We start from the raw sequence: 16,716 nt of genomic DNA, 5'->3' as shown, positions 1-16,716 counted from the left end.
CTCTGTAACAGATTGGAGCTTAGACTTTAAAAATACACAGTGTTCAGTAGTTGCACATGTAGTTTTAGATACTTCTGCTTCTGCATAGATCTGTGAAGGAAAAGATGAGGAAGGCTATTCTCAGGTGTACTTACTGTAAAGGCGTGAGCTCATTTTCTGGTCTCCTTCACTTTGTTCTGTGTTGCTAGGGTATGAAGCAGTTTAAAGATCAGCTTAGTTTTTATTGATTAGGCAGCAACACTGAGCTTGAGACTTACTGGGGGCTTCCCTGGTGGCTCAGTTCAGTTAAGTTCAGCGGCTCAGTCATGTGCGACTTATTTATTGCAACCCCATGGACCGCAGCACACCAGGCTTCCCTGTCCATCACCAACTCCCGGAGCTTGCTCAAACTCATGTCCATCAAGTCAGTGATGCCATCCCACCATCTCATCCTCTGTCATCCCCTTCTTCACCCAACTTCAATCTTTCCCAGAATCAGGGTCTTTTCCAAGGATTCAGTTCTTCACATCAGGTGGCCAAAGTATTGGAGTTTCAATTCAGCATCAGTCCTTCCAATGAATATTCAGGACTGATTTCCTTCAGGATGGACTGGTTGGATCTCCTTGCTGTCCAAGGGACTCTCAAGAGTCTCCTCCAACACCACAGTTCAAAAGCATCAATTCTTTGGCACTCAGCTTTCTTTATAGTCCAACTCTCACATCCATACATGACCACTGGAAAAACCAAAGCTTTGACTAGATGGACCTTTGTTGGCAAAGTAATGTCTCTGCTTTTTAATATGCTGTCTAGCTTGGTCATAGCTTTTCTTCCAAGGAGCAAGCATCTTTTAATTTCATGGCTGCAGTTACCATCTGCAGTGATTTTGGAGCCCCCAAAGATAAAGTCTGTCTCTGTTTCCATTGTTTCCCCATCTATTTGCCATGAAGTGATGGGACCAGATGCTCTAATCTTAGTTTTCTGAATGTTGAGTTTTAAGCAAACTTTTTCTCTCTCCTCTCAATTTCATCAAGAGGCTCTTTAGTTCTTCTTTGCTTTCTGCCATTAGGGTGGTGTCATCTGCATATCTGAGGTTATTGATATTTCTTCCAGCAATTTTGATTCCAGCTTGTGCTTTATCCAGTCCAGCATTTCTCATGATGTACTCTGCACATAAATTAAATAAGCAGGGTGACAATATACAGCCTTGATATATTCCTTTCCTGATTTGGAACCAGTCTGTTGTTCCATGTCCAGTTCTAACTGTTGCTTCTTGACTTGCATACAGATTTCTCAGGAGGCAGGTCAGGAGGTCTGGTATTCTCATCTCTTTAAGAATTTTCCATGGTTTGTTGTGATTCACACAGTTGAAGTCTTTGGTGTAGTCAACAGAGCAGAAGTAGATGTTTTTCTGGAACTCTCTGGCTTTTTCGATGATCCAACGGATGTTGGCAATTTGATCTCTGATTCCTCTACCTTTTCTAAATCCAGCTTGAACATCTGGAAGTTCATGCTTCATGTACTGTTGAAGCCTGGCTTGGAGAATTTTGAGCATTACTTTACTAGCAGATGAGATGAGTGCAATTATGTGGTAGTTTGATCATTCTTTGGCAGTGCCCTTCTTTGAGATTGGAATGAAAACTGACCTTTTCTAGCCCTGTGGCCACTGCTGTTTTTTCCATATTTGCTGGCATATTGAGTGCAGCACTTTCACAGCATCATCTTTTGGGATTTGAAATAGCTCAACTGGAATTCCATCACCTCCATTAGCTTTGTTTGTAGTCATGCTTCCTAAGGCCCACTTGACTTCACACTCCAGGATGTCTGGCTCCAGGTGAGTGATCTCACCCTCGTGATTATCTGGGTCATGAAGATCTTTTTTGCATAGTTCTTCTGTGTATTCTTGCTACCTCTTCTTATTATCTTCTGTTTCTGTTAGGTCCATACCGTTTCTGTCCTTTTTTGTGCCCATCTTTGCCTGAAGTGTTCCCTTGGTATCTCTAATTTTCTTGCAGAGATCTCTAGTCTTTCCCATTCTATTGTTTTCCTCTATTTCTTTGCACTGATCACTGAGGAAGGCTTTCTTATCTCTCCTTGCTATTCTTTGGAACTCTGCATTCAAATAGGTATGTTTGCCTTTAGCTTTTCTTCTTTTCTCAGCTATTTGTAAGGCCTCCTCAGACAACTACTTTGCCTTTTTGCATTTCTTTTTCTTAGGGATGGTCTTGATCATTGACTCCTGTACAATGTCACAAACCTCTCTGCATAGTTCTTCAGGCACTCTGTCTGTCAGATCTAAACCCTTGAATCTGTTTGTCACTTCCACTGTATAATCATAAGGGGTTTGATTTAGGTCATACCTGAATGGTCTAGTGGTTTTCCCTACTTTCTTCAGTTTAAGTTTGAATTTGGCAATAAGGAGTTCATGATCTGAGCCACAGTCGGCTTCCAGTCTTGTTTTTGCTGACTGTATAGAGCTTCTGCATCTTCGGCTGCAAAGAATATACTCAATCTAAATTCTGTAATTCAGACATCTGATGATGTCCATGTGTAGAGTCTTCTCTTGTATTTTTGGAAGAGGGTGTTTTCTACGACCACTGCATTCTCTTGGCAAAACTCTGTTAACTTTTGACTTGCTTTGTTTTGTACTCCAAGGCCACATTTGCGTGTTACTGCAGCTATCTCTTGATTTCCTACTTTTACATTCCAGTCCCCTATAATGAAAAGGACTTCTTTTTTGGGTGTTAGTTCTAAAAGGTCTTGTAGGTCTTCATAGAACCATTCAACTTCAGCTTCTTCAGCAGTACTGGCTGGGGCATAGATTTGGATTACTGTAATATTGAATGGTTTGCCTTGGAAACGAACAGAGATCATTCCGTGGCTTTTGAGATTGCATCCAAGTACTGCATTTTGGACTCTTTTGTTGACTATGAGGGCTACTCCATTTCTTCTAAGGGATTCTTGCCCACAGTAGTAGTAGATATAATGGTCATCTGAGTTGAATTCACCCATTCCAGTCCCTTTTAGTTCACTGGTTCCTAAAATGTTGATGTTTACTCTTGCCATCTCCTGTTTGACCACTTCCAGTTTGCCTTGACTCCAAAAATAATAGAGACAGAGCCAAAGCAAAAACAACACTGAGTTCTGGATGTGACTGGTGATGGAAGTGAAGTCTGATGCTGTAAAGAGCAATAGTGCATAGGAACCCTGGTGGCTCAGTGGTAAAGAATCCAGCTGCCAATGCAGAAGACACAGGTTCAGTCCCTGCTCCGGGAAGAGCCTATATGGCACACAGCAACTAAGCCCGTGTACCACAACTACTAATCCCCGTGCTCTAGAGCCTGGGAGCCACAGCTACTGACCATATGTGCTGCAACTACTGAAGTCTGCACGCCCTAGAGCCTGTGCTCTGCCCAAAGAGAAGCCATCACAATAAGAAGCCCGCACACTGCAATGAACAGTAGCCCCAGCTCGCCACAACTAAAGAAAAGCCTGCACAGCAATGAACACCCAGCACAGCCATAAATAAATAAATAAATAAAATTTAAAAGACTTATCTGGAGAAGTTACCTCCCTTTTGCCAAAATTATTGCCAACATGGTTCTCCTTTCTGAAGCCTCTGATCCGAGCCACTATGGTTTTACCTGTTCATTCACTCATATCTGCCTGAGTGGGAAACCTACTCAAGAAGCAGGGAGGGGCAAGGGAGTCAGGGCAGCTGACTTGAGACCAGAGAACAGAAACTTTAGAGAAGATGAGATGTCCAGCAGTATTAAATGCTGAAGACAGGTGAAGTGGTTAAAAGTTGAGGGAAAATGGTTGGCTTTGGAAATTTGAGATGGTTACTGGAGAAGATATGAAAGGAGGCAAAAGTACAATTCAGGTTGCAGTGTGGTTAGGAATGAGTGGGAAGTGAGGGAGTAAGTGAATCTGAGCAGACTCTTCTTTCTTTGGCAGCGAAGAACAGGTGGGAAGTTTAAGCATGTGGAAGAGTTGAGAGAAAGTGTGTGCTTGCCAGCTTGCGTGTGTGTGTGTGTGTGTGTGTGCAGGAAATGAGAAAGCTGAGCAGGTTATAAGTGAAGCAGGAAGCAACACATTCAGAGAGAGGAAGGGTGGAAGAAGAAGAATTGCCATTACTGAGCTACTCTGTTCCAGCTAGGACTTGATATTGTTTCATTTAATGCACACAGCAATTTTGGGAGGAAAGTGAGGATCAGAGAAGGTAAATAATTTGTCCAAGATCAAACAGCTATTATTCTGGCAGATTAAACACACAGACCTATAAGTTCTATGTGTGGAACAGATGGAAAAAGAGAAAGAATATTTAGTAAAGAAAGGTCTTAGAGTAGGTGGTTGGAATTTAAATATATGGGTTAATAAGACCGAGGGACATAATTACCCTAGAGGCAAAGAAAGATGGAATCAGAAAATACTGTAAAAGAGGTTAGAACTTAATTTCATTTTATTTCCTTGATAAAAATAGTCTATGTAGCTGGCCTAGGTGCCCAGCTAGGTTTCTAGGAGACCATCTATGATTCCATTAGGCCTAGAGGGATAGAAACATATGTAAATATATGGGAATTAAGTTCCCTGACTAGGAATAGGATCTGAGCCGTTGGGAGTGAGAGCACAGAGTCCTAACCACTGGACCACCCGTGAATTCCGATATATCTCTTTTTTTTTTTTAAATCCCCTGTTTGTGTGTGGTTTTGATCGTTCCCCAAATTATTTTGGATAGTATACTGTGCCCTTGCACTACTGTGAACTCAGACAGCTATTCCTTTTACCTGGAATTTCCCTCCTCATCTATTTACGAGTATGAACCAGACACTACTAGCAAACCAAATGAAATAAATACTGACATCAAATGAGACCCATTCAAGAATTTGGTCTTATGATTTTTATCTGTTAGGTTGTTGCTAGATTACATTGACTGGGGCGTGTGAACTAGAAGAATTTTTAAATAAAGACTACTAAAAAATGAGCAACAAATCACAGCTGATCTTTGCATCATCTAGGCCATTCCCATTGAAATTTGTGACCTACTTTATCTTATATTCTGTTGCCATAGAGCTTACGCTAAATGTGTAACTGAAGAAAATTGATTTCCAGTGCAAATCTTAATTTTTATTGTGCCCTGCAGTGCTGCATGGATGATGCATGTGTGATAAGTCTCACATTTAGAAGATTCCAGGGGGAGTTTTGAGAATTAAAGTATTATGGCCTCTATCAGTGGATATTAAGATAATATATTTTCTGAAGATGTGTATCCTTTCCTTAAAAAAGCAAGGGACTTTATAAATATCCTTAGGCACAAAAGAAATAGGATTTTCTGTCTTCTTCAGAAATAGTCCCCAATTTACAGAGGTCAATCAGTGTTCCTAAAAAAGGAAAACAATGTTTATCTCGAAAAATATAAGCTTCAAACATAAGAATAAATTCTTGTCCCTCAAATGTTTTAATGTCCCTCAAACGTTTTCATTTGGTTTCAAAATCAATTCTGAAGTAAAGTGCAACTTTAGAATTCTCAAGACCTTATCTTTATACATTAAAAAAAAAACCAAACAGCTGGCAAACATCTGTCAGTGGTAGAGTATGTGTTTGCTTAGGTAGGTGGAAGAAGGGGCCTGACCAAGTCTAAGTGTTAACATTCCCCAGCATTCTCTGCAAAAGGGCACGTTTGTTTCTGAATGGTAAAGCTTTTTTCATTGTATCTGTGATATTGTGATTTTAATGAGAAATATATATTTGGTCTTTGTGCATTGTTCCTGCACACAGTTCCTAAAATGCACAGGATTTCCTAGGTGTTGAGAGTAATAAGGGTGTCTTTTGTTATGTTAATGAGATTACTTTTGAGAAGCCCCTAGGTAGCGTAAGGATGGGGGCTGGTTGCCAGGGGAAGCAATCCTGATTAGAGGCTTGGACCTGCCTCCTCCATCTCCAGGAAGGGAAAAGGAGCTGGCAGTTGAATCAATCACCGATCACCAATCGGCCAGTTGCCAATATATATGGGAGCCTCCTTAGAAACCCAAAAGGAGGGTTCGAAAAGCTTCCAGGTAGGTGAACCAGAATGCTCTCACATGCCGGACCCCAAGTCCATGGGCATAGAAACTCCTGTTCTCAGGACTTAGACTTCTGTGTCTCTTCAGTTCATAGCCTTTAACATCTTTTAAAAATCAATAATGTAGTGAGCAAGCTGTTTTCCCTAGGTCTGTGAGCCGCTCTAGCAAATTAATCAAATCCTAGGGTTGGAGGGGTGGCGGTAGGAACCTCCAATTTATAGGCAGTTAGTCAGAAGCACATAGCTCAATTGATAAAGAATCTGCCTGCAATGCAGGAGACCCTGGTTCCATTCCTGGGTCGGGAAGATCTGCTGGAGAAGAGATAGGCAACCCACTCCAGTATTCTTGGGCTTCCCTTGTGGCTCAGCAGGTAAAGAATCCGCCTGCAATGCAGGAGACCTGGGTTCAATCCCTGGGTTGGGAAGATCCCCTGGAGAAGGGAAAGGCTACCCACTCCAGTATTCTGGCTTGGAGAATTCCATGGGCTGTATGGTCCATGGGATCACAGAGTCGGACACGACTGAGTGACTTTCACTTTCAGTCAGAAGCACAGGTGATGACCTGGACTTGCTATTGGTGTCTGAAGTGGGGGCAGTCTTGTGGGACCAAGCCCTTAACATATAGGATCTGACACTATTTCCTTGTATACAGTGTTAGAATTGAGTTAAATTTGAGGGATATCTGGTCAATATTTCAGGGAATTTTAATTGCTCAGTAGTGTGGAAAAAAACTGTAACATCTTGTTTTGTTTTTAAGTCACTTTAGCCGAGTCCAATTCTTTGCGACTTCATGGACTGTAGCCCACCAGGCTCTTCCATCCATGCGATTCTCCAGGCAAGAATATTGGAGTAGGTTACCATGCCCTTCTCCAGGGGATCTTTCTGGCTCAGGGATTGAACCTGGGTCTCCCACATTTCAAGCAGATTCTTTACCATCTGAGCCACCAGGGAAGCCTTGGCATATGTTTAAGTCTCCATAAATCTGGGAGTTTATAGTGCATATTAAACCCCAAATATGTTGTCTTTGACCTACATCAGATTGGTTGTTGTTTCTGTCTAACCTGTCTCAGTTTGCATTCCTTTTGGTAAAGTGAGCTTTTCAGTTATATTGGTCCTGAAACAGAAGGGAAGGGGGCAAGGCATAGCATTGAAAAGAATGACATAGCTGTTGTTGTTGTTTAGTCAATAAGTGATGACTGACTCTTTTTCAACCCCATGGAGTGGACATGACATAATCTGATTAGAACCAAATATTGGATTGGCCAGTAAGTTTGTTCAGTTTTTTGTAAGGAAAAGTCCCAAATAAACTTTTTGCCCAACCCAGTAGGTCCAAGGTGGCAGATGAATTGACTTCCACTAGACCTTCGGCCTCAGTATATGCTTACTGTGGGCTTCCCAGGTGGCACTAGTGGTAAAGAATCTGCCTGCCAATGCAAGAGATATAAGAGACATGGGTTCCATCCCTGGGTCAGGAAGCTTCCCCTGGAGGAGTGCATGGCAATCACTCCAGTACGCTCATTGTAATACATTCGCATAAGCTAAGTGACGTAACAAACAGCGCCATGACAGTTCTAAGGCTGACTATAAAAATCAAAAAGTGAGTAGCGTAGGCTTCCCTGGTGGCTCAGTGGTAAAGAATCTGCTTGCCAATGCAGGAGACATGGGTTCATCCTTGGTCCAGGAAGATCCCACTTGCCACAGGGCAACTAGGCCTGTGCGCCACAACCACTGAGCCTGAGCTCTAGAGCCCAGGAGCTGCAACTATTCAGCCCATATACCACAACTGCTAAAGCACCATGCTCTGCGACAAGAGAAGCCACTGCAATGAGAAGTCCATGCACTGAACTAGAGAAAAGCCCTGGAAGCATCGAAGACCCAGAGCAACCAAAAATAAATAAATTTTTTTTTAAAAAGCCCATTTTAAAAAAAGTGGGTAGGGGCCTAATTTCTGGAAATCCCACCCATGGAATATTCCTCCCATTCATCAGCCTATGAAATTACCCCTCTCTCCCATAAAAATTGACAACTCCATATCCTGGTCCCTCTAGCCTTCCCGGATGGCCCCACACTCTATCTGTTGAATGTATTTCTCTCTAAATAAATCCACTTCTTACCTATCACTTTGTCTCTCACTGAATTCCTTCTCTGATGAGACATCAATAACCTGAGCTTCAGTAAATCCTGAGACCAGGTGTGTGATCTCAGTTGAAAGACCATGAGTTCAAGTCCCTATCTGTGTGATATAGTTTCAAACTGGCACAATTCATTCATTGAAGTTTTAAAAGGGAAAAAAATTCCTATTTCCTTCTACTCAACTCCCCAAATTTATGACACCAAAAGTGTGGGTTTCTCCACACTAAGCTGGTCTCTGATTTTCAGTGGACACTGACTGGGTGTCCTGTAATTTAACTGAATTCTGACACCAACTGCTTGGAGTTGGTGCAAACCTCATAGGTTAAGGCCTTAGTTCCACAAGACCGTCACCCGACCCTTCAGATGCCAATCTCAGGTCCCAGGTAGCTGCCTGTGCTTCTGACCAAATGAGTACAAATTGAGGGTTCTCATAATTCTCTTCTCAGGTTTGATCATTTGAGAGAACATATCAGAGAACTCAGGAAAGTGCTTTACTTGATTACTGGTTTATGACGAAGTTTACAACCCAGAAGCAGCCAAATGGAAGAGATGCATGGGGGCAAAGTATGTGGGAAGGTGCATGAAGACACCTTGCCCTCTTGGGCACCCTGTCCTCCCAGCACCAACCCAGAGGCTCTCTGAACCCCATCGTTTAAGGGTTTTATGGAGGTTCATTAACCAGGCGTGACTGATTCAATTGCTGGCCACTGGAGATGAGGTCAGTTTCCAGTCCCTTATCTTTTCTCTTACCTAGAGTAGTGGCAGGTGGGGTAGGGTGGGGTGGTGTTGAAAGTTCCAACCCTCAAGTGGTCAGTTCCTCTGGCAACCATTTTCCCAGAGCCAGCTCATTAGCAGAAACTCAGGATGAAAGGGGCAGGGCTTATTAAGAAAAACCAAAGATGCTTCTCTCATCCCTATTACTCAGATAGTTCCAAGGATTTTAGGAGCTAGATTTCTTATTATGTCACAGGTTATTTCCTGGCATTTGATTTTGCTACTTTTGCCTTAAACAATTTGGGGTGGGGTGGGGGAGTGATACATAAACTGATCAATTACATTGAGCAAAATTATTCATTTATATATTCACTTGCTTATCAAATCTGTTTATATTAGTTTACTGTACTTCACATCTGTTTTTTTTTTTTTTCATTTTTGGAGTTTTATGGCTTTATCACAGGTGATGGGGGTCTCTTTCAGGCTTTCCGAGGGAAATGAGAAAGCTTTGAGTCCCTTTGGGCATTTCTCTTAACACCTCTTCTTTAATTTATGGGTGCTGGTGAGTTATGGTTTGTACTTTCCACCTCTTCTCAGTCTATGCCACTTCTGTACACCTCTGTTAATTGTGCATCTTTCTGGGATTTTAGATTCAAACTCACTGAGACAGAGTCCACTATGGAGAGCCCAGGTTTTCTCACTGAGGTTTCTCTATGGATAAGATACAGGACTCTATGTGTCCAAGGATGTGCTGGCCAGAGCTGCTGTTGTGACATGACTCTGGAGGACAACTGGCAGAAAAGAAACTACCCTTGGCTGCTTGTTCAAAATAAGACTTTTGGGGATGAGAACTTAGTAGCTGAGACGCCATTGGTACAGAGGATCAGTCATCAGTTCAGTTGCTCAGTCGTGTCCGACTCTTTGCAACCCCATGGACTGCAGTACGCCAGGCCTCCCTGTCCATCACCAACTCCCAGAGCTTACTCAAACTCATGTCCATTGAATCGGTGATGCCATCCAACCATCTCATCCTCTGTCAGCCCCTTCTCCTCCCAACTTCAATCTTTCCCAGCATCAGGGTTTTTTCACATCAGGTGGCCAACGTATTGCAGATTCAGCTTCAGCATCAATCCTTCCAATGAATATTCAGGACTAATTTCCTTCAGGATGGACTGGTTGGATCTCCTTGCTGTCCAAGGGACTCTCAAGAGTCTCCTCCAAAACCACAGTTCAAAAACATCAATTCTTTGGTGCTCAGCTTGCTTTATAGTCCAACTCTCACATCCATACATGACTACTGGAAAAACCAAAGCTTTGACTAGATGGACATTTGTTGGCAAAGTAATGTCTCTGCTTTTTAATATGCTGTCTAGGTTGGTCTTAGCTTTTCTTCCAAAGAGCAAGCATCTTTTAATTTCATGGCTGCAGTCACCATCTGCAGTGATTTTGGAGCACAGAAAAATAAAGTCTGTCTCTGTTTCCATTGTTTCCCCATCTATTTGCCATGAAGTGATGGGACCAGATGCCATGATCTTAGTTTTCTGAATGTTGAGTTTTAAGCCAACTTTTTCACTCTCCTCTTTTTCTGGTACAGAGGATACCAGAACTCAATTGTAGTTAAGAGCATGTAACCTGGAATCATATTGCCTGTGGTTCATAGCTTGATTCTACCACTTACTAGTTGCTTAGGTGATTTACTGTACTAACCTGTTCTTCAGTCTCATTTGACAAATGAGGATAATAATAACATACATCTCATAATGTTGCTGTAAGGATTAAATTAAATGATGTATGTGAAGGGTCTAGAATAGAGCTGGAAAGACTTAATAACTTTTGGTTATTATAATTATCATGACTGCTCTGCTATTTGGATACTTCCAAAGGTCTAGCCTAGTGCCTTTCACATGGTAGCTTTTTAATAAATATTTGCTGTATGAATTCATGAAGCAATGAATTAATCACACAGCAGTGCCTGAAATATGTAGTTTGGCTGAGTAAATTGTACCTCAGGTGGGACTATAAAATATTGTATTTAGAGATTGATATAAATACCTCATCTTTTCTTTCAAAAATTATTTCTATAATGAGATTTGCATGTCAAATGGGCTTTTTAACAGAAAGTTACCCCACCCCATAGCCCCTAAAGTAGTACTAGATGATCCACTTGTTAACCTTCATAAGATCCCATTGTAAAGCTAGCACTGGTTTTCTTTATTGGCTAGGCAACTTGCAGTGTCTGCCACAGAAAGATATATTAATTTTTAACTTGCTAAATTTTCTTCCATAAAGCCAATAGCAGTGGATGAGAGAAACTTGTTATCCATATCCCTGCCAACAATAAATATTACTGCTTTATTTTTTTTCATCCTGTTAATGTGAAGTGATATAATGGAAATTTTAAGCTTGAAATTCACAGATTAGAAACAGGCTGGTATGGAATCAAGTCCATCATTCTGGCTCCTTCATAGAGCTGAATGTTACTGAAACAGGCAAAATACACTGCAGATCTTTGTTTGGACAGAATCTACTACCCACCCTTTGTTTTTTTAGCAGATGGTTAGCACTGCTTGTCCAATGTGCCATGGCCATATATGCCATCTATAGATGATCCTTAGAACTTGCTGTTCTTCCAAAGGTACTAGAAATTATTCAGTATAAAAAGACACTGCTTCAGTACTTCAAGTGTGCTATTATATCTTCATGATTATCACGAAAAAACCTTCTGTTAGTAGCATCATTGTTTATCACAGTTCTTTAACTTACCCCCAAAATTTCAAATTGCTACTATTTTAGATTCTCTTCTTCTTTTTTTAAAAATAATATTTATTTATTTATTTATGGCTGTGCTAGGTCTGTGTTGCCGGGTGCGGCTTTCTCTAGTTGGAGGGCGATGGCTTCTCACTGTGGTGACTTCTCTTGTTGCAGAGCACAGGCTCTAGGGCATGTGCACTCAGTAATTGCAGTTTGTAGACTCCAGAAGTGGGCTTATTAGTTGTGGCACACAGCCTCAGTTGTCCCGAAGCATGGGGGATCGTCCCAGACCAGGGATGGAACTGGTGTTCCTTGCACTGCAAAGTTGGATTCTTAACCACTGGACCACCAGGGAAGCCCCTTTCTTCTGTTCAAATTTATTACCTTTAGTTTTTATTCTTGGTTTACAAAATGCATTGGTTTTTATCTACTTGCCATTTTCAACTTTTATCTTTTTTTCTTTAAATATTTTTGTTAGGTGTAATTCTTTTTAACCTCATTGTTAGTTTCTTACTTTCTTCCTCTTTTGGTTTTAACTTGCTTGTTGATTTTTGTTCCTTTTGGTCTTATAAGTTTTCTGATTTTTGTTATCTTCTTTTTATATCCTTGGTTTATAAATAGCAAGCAAGAAATCTAGTTAAAGCGACAGATCCAAAAGGTTGTGCTGATGATTTGATCACAGATAGAGAGGGAAAGGAAGGAATCAGTGTTGCAACCTAACAATTTAGCAAATGGGTGAGAAAGGATGTGATATACTAAGGTAGGAAAAACAGAGAGGAATATTTTGGAAGAAAAAAATAGAAGATTCTTCACTATCACTACTGCTTCATAATAAAAGAAAGAGCACTTAAACATTTTTTATAAAAGACATAAGTGCATACATTTTTATATGAATACTTTGTTTTCAAAAAATTTACTAAATAGTTCATCTTTTTTCTTCTTATTTTGTTGTGATTGGTGAAAACTTCTGGCATTTGGGAATACTTGCTGTAGATAACGAAAGGATTTATATTTCAGGAAAACGGACTGTGGTATCTATACAGAGAACAGTTTGAAAATGCTTGAAGACAGAAAGCTCCACTAGACTGGAAACTATGAAGGTCAATTACAATTGGATAAGGTGAAAAAGAATGATAATAGGGAACCAGATGTTGAAGTTTTGCCTGCTGTCAGTAGATGAAAGAAGCTTTTGCTAAGACTGAAGTGGTTGGGGATTATTTTTTGAAGAAAAAGTGATAACTCCATAAGTTAATGGTATTTAGTTGCTTTAATTGGCATATTCAATTTTCTGAGCTTCAGACGCCTGTCCAGCCAACATGTTGTCTTTACTCAGCACTGTTTTATCTAGTATGGCTTTGGAAGCCACATTACTTCAATTAAATATTTACTTACTTCTCTATTTATTTATATTTATTTCGTTGCCCCTGGTTTTTGTTGCCACAGGCAGGATCTCTGATCTTCATGGTGGAATGCAGAATTTTTTTTTTTTTTTTTCCTTTTCAGTTGTCTTATGCAAACTCTTAGTTGCCATATGCCATCTAGTTCCCTGAGCAGGGATCTGACCTGAATTCCCTGCATTGGGAGTATGGAGTTTTAGCCACCATGGAGTTTGGACCACCAGAGAAATCCCCTCAATTAAATTTTTAAAAGTAATAAAAGTGTAGTAATTTGTAAATATTTTAGATACATGTTAAATATTATCTTCAATAATGAGACCATTAGTTCCCTATAAGCAAGAGTGCCTTCCTTTTTGTACAAAGGCAGCCCATGCCTTGGAGACCAGAATTGGAGTTTCTCACCCGCAAAATGGGCATATCAGAGGATTCTTGAGGATACTTAATGAACTAATGGATGTGTAAAGAAGGGGCTCAATATACATTAGCTATACTTATCTTTCTCCTCATCTTCTTTCAGTGCACCAGCTCTGGGTACCCACAGTTCAGTTCGGGTGCTCAGTCATATCCAACTCTGCAACCCCATGGACTGTAGTAGGCCAGGCTTCCCTGTTCATCACCAGCTCCCGGAGCTTGCTCAAACTCATGTCCATTGAGTCGGTGATGCATTCCAACTATCCCATCCACTGTCGTCCCCTTCTCCTCCTGCCTTCAATCTTTCCCAGCATCAGGGTCTTTTCCAATGAATCTCCTCTTCTCATCAGGTGGCCAAAGTACTGGAGCTTCAGCTTCAGTATCAATCCTTCCAATGAATACTCAGGACTGATTTCCTTTAGGATTGACTGATTTGATCTCCTTGCTGTGCAAGGGACTCTCAGAAGTCTTCTCCAACACCATGGTTCAAAAGCATCAATTCTTCAGCTCTCAGCTTTCTCTATGGTCCAACTCACACATCCATACATGACTACTGGAAAAATCAAAGCTTTGACTAGATGGACCTTTGTTGGCAAAGTAATGTCTCTGCTTTTTAATATGCTGTCTAGGTTGGTCTTAGCTTTTCTTCCAAGGAGCAAGTGTCTTTTAATTTCATGGCTGCAGTCACCATCTGTAGTGATTTTGGAGCCAAAGAAAATAAAATCTGTCACTGATATCATTGTTTCCCCATATTTGCCATGAATTGATGCTTTTGAACTGTAGTGTTGGAGAAGACTCTTGAGAGTCCCTGGGATAGCAAGAAGATCCAACCAGTCCCTCCTAAAGGATATGCGTCCTGAATATTCAATGGAAGGACTGATGCTGAAGCTGAAACGCCAATACTTTGGCCACCTGATGCAAAGAACTGACTCACTGGAAAAGACCCAGATTCTGGGAAAGATTGAAGGCAGGAGGAGAAGGGGACGACAGAGGATGAGATGGTTGGATGGCATCATCAACTCAATGGACACGAGTTTGAGTAAGCTCCAGGAGTTGGTGATGGACAGGGAGGCCTGGCATGCTGCAGTCCATGGGGTCCCAAGGAGTTGGACATGACTGAGTGACTGAACTGAACTGAATTTATGGGACTGGATGCCATGATCTTCGTTTTTTGAATGTTGACTTTTAAGCCAGCTTTTTCACTCTCCTCTTTCACTTTCATCAAGTGGCTCTTTAGTTCCTCTTTGCTTCTGCCATATGGGTGGGGTCATCTGCAAATCTGAGGTTATTGATATTTGTCCTGGCAATCTTGACTCCATCTTGTGCTTCATCCAGTCCAGCATTTCACATCAAATTAAATAAGAAAGGTGACAATATACAGCCTTGATGTACTCCTTTCTCAATTTGGAACCAGTCTGTTGTTCCATGTCCAGTTCTAACTGTTGCTTCTTGACCTGCACACAGATTTCTCAGGAGGCAATAAGGTGATCTGCTATTCCTATCTCTTTAAGAGTTTTGCAATTTGTTGTAATCCACACAGTCAAATGTAAATGCGAAGTCAAGAAGCATCACTACTAACAAAGCTAGTGGAGGTGATGGAATTCCAGTTGAGCTATTTCAAATCCCAAAAGATGATGCTGTGAAAGTGCTGCACTCAATATGCCAGCAAATTTGGAAAACTCAACAGTGGCCACAGGACTGGAAAGGTCAGTTTTCTTTCCAATCCCAAAGAAAGGCAATGCCAAAGAATGCTCAAACTACCACACAATTGCACTCATCTCACATGCTAGCAAAATAATGTTCAAAATTCTCCAAGCCAGGCTTCAACAGTACGTGAACTATGATATTCCAGATGTTCAAGCTGGGTTTAGAAATGGCAGAGGAACCAGAGATCAAATTGCCAACATCCATTAGATCATCAAAAAAGCCAGAGAGTTCCAGAAAAACATCTACTTCTGCTTTATTGATTTATTTATTTATGCAAAAGCCTTTGACTGTGTGGATCACAACAAACTGTGGAAAATTCTTCAAGAGATGGGAATACCAGACCACCTGACCTGACTCCTGAGAAATCTGTATGTAGGTCAACAAGCAACAGTTAGAATTGGACATGGAACAATAGACTGGTTCCAAATCGGGAAAGGAGAACGTCAAGGCTGTATATTGTCACCCTGCTTATTTAACTTATAGGCAGAGTACATCATGAGAAATGCTGGACTGGATGAAGTACAAGCTGGAATCAAGATTGCCGGGAGAAATATCAATAACCTCAGATATGCAGATGACACCACCCTTAGGGCAGAAAGTGAAGAAGAACTAAAAAGCCTCTTGATGAAAGTGAAAGAGGATGGTGAAAAAGTTGGCTTAAAGCTCAATGTTCAGAAAACTAAGATCATGGCATCTGGTCCCATCACTTCATGGCAAATGGATGGGGAAACAATGGAAACAGTGATAGACTTTATTTTTCTGTGCTCCAAAATCACTGCAGATGGTGACCGCAGCCATGAAATTAAAAGATACTTGCTCCTTGGAAGAAAAGCTAAGACCAACCTAGACAGCATATTAAAAAGCAGAGACATTACTTTGCCAACAAATGTCCATCTAGTCAAAGCTTTGGTTTTTCCAGTAGTCATATATGGATGTGACAGTTGGACTATATAGAAAACTGAGCATCGAAGAATTGATGCTTTTGAACTGTGGTGTTGGATATGCCTCGTGTGAGTCTCTTGGACTGCAAGGAGATCCAACCATTCCATCCTGAAGGAAATGAGCCCTGAATATTCATTGGAAGGACTGATGCTGAAGCAGAAACTCCAATACTTTGGCCACCTGATGTGAAGAGCTTACTCTTAGAAAAGACCCTGATGCTGGGAAAGATTGAAGGTGGGAGGAGAAGGGGACGACAGAGGATGAGATGGTTGGATGGCATCATCAACTCAATGCACATGAGTTTGAGTAAGCTCCAGAAGTTGGTGATGGACAGGGAAGCCTGGTACTGCAGTCCATGGGGTTACAAAGGGTCGGACATGATGAGTGACGGAATTGAACTGAACTGAACACAGTTAAAGGCTGTAGCAGGGTCAACGAAGAAGCAGTTGATGTTTTTCTGAAATTTTCTTGCTTTGTCTATGATCAACGGATGTTGGCAATTTGATCCCTGGTCCCTCTGCCTTTTCTAAATCCCGCTTGAACATCTGAAAGTTCTCTGTTCAGGTACTGTTGAAGCCCAGCTTGGAGAATTTTGAGCATTACTTTGCTAGCATGTGAAATAAG

This window comes from Giraffa tippelskirchi, chromosome 2 (genome assembly GCF_054371585.1).
Source record: "Giraffa tippelskirchi isolate mGirTip1 chromosome 2, T2T-mGirTip1v1.2.pri, whole genome shotgun sequence".
NCBI lineage: Eukaryota > Metazoa > Chordata > Mammalia > Artiodactyla > Giraffidae > Giraffa > Giraffa tippelskirchi.
The sequence above is the reverse complement of the archived record's forward strand: the minus strand, read 5'-3'. Positions refer to the sequence as shown.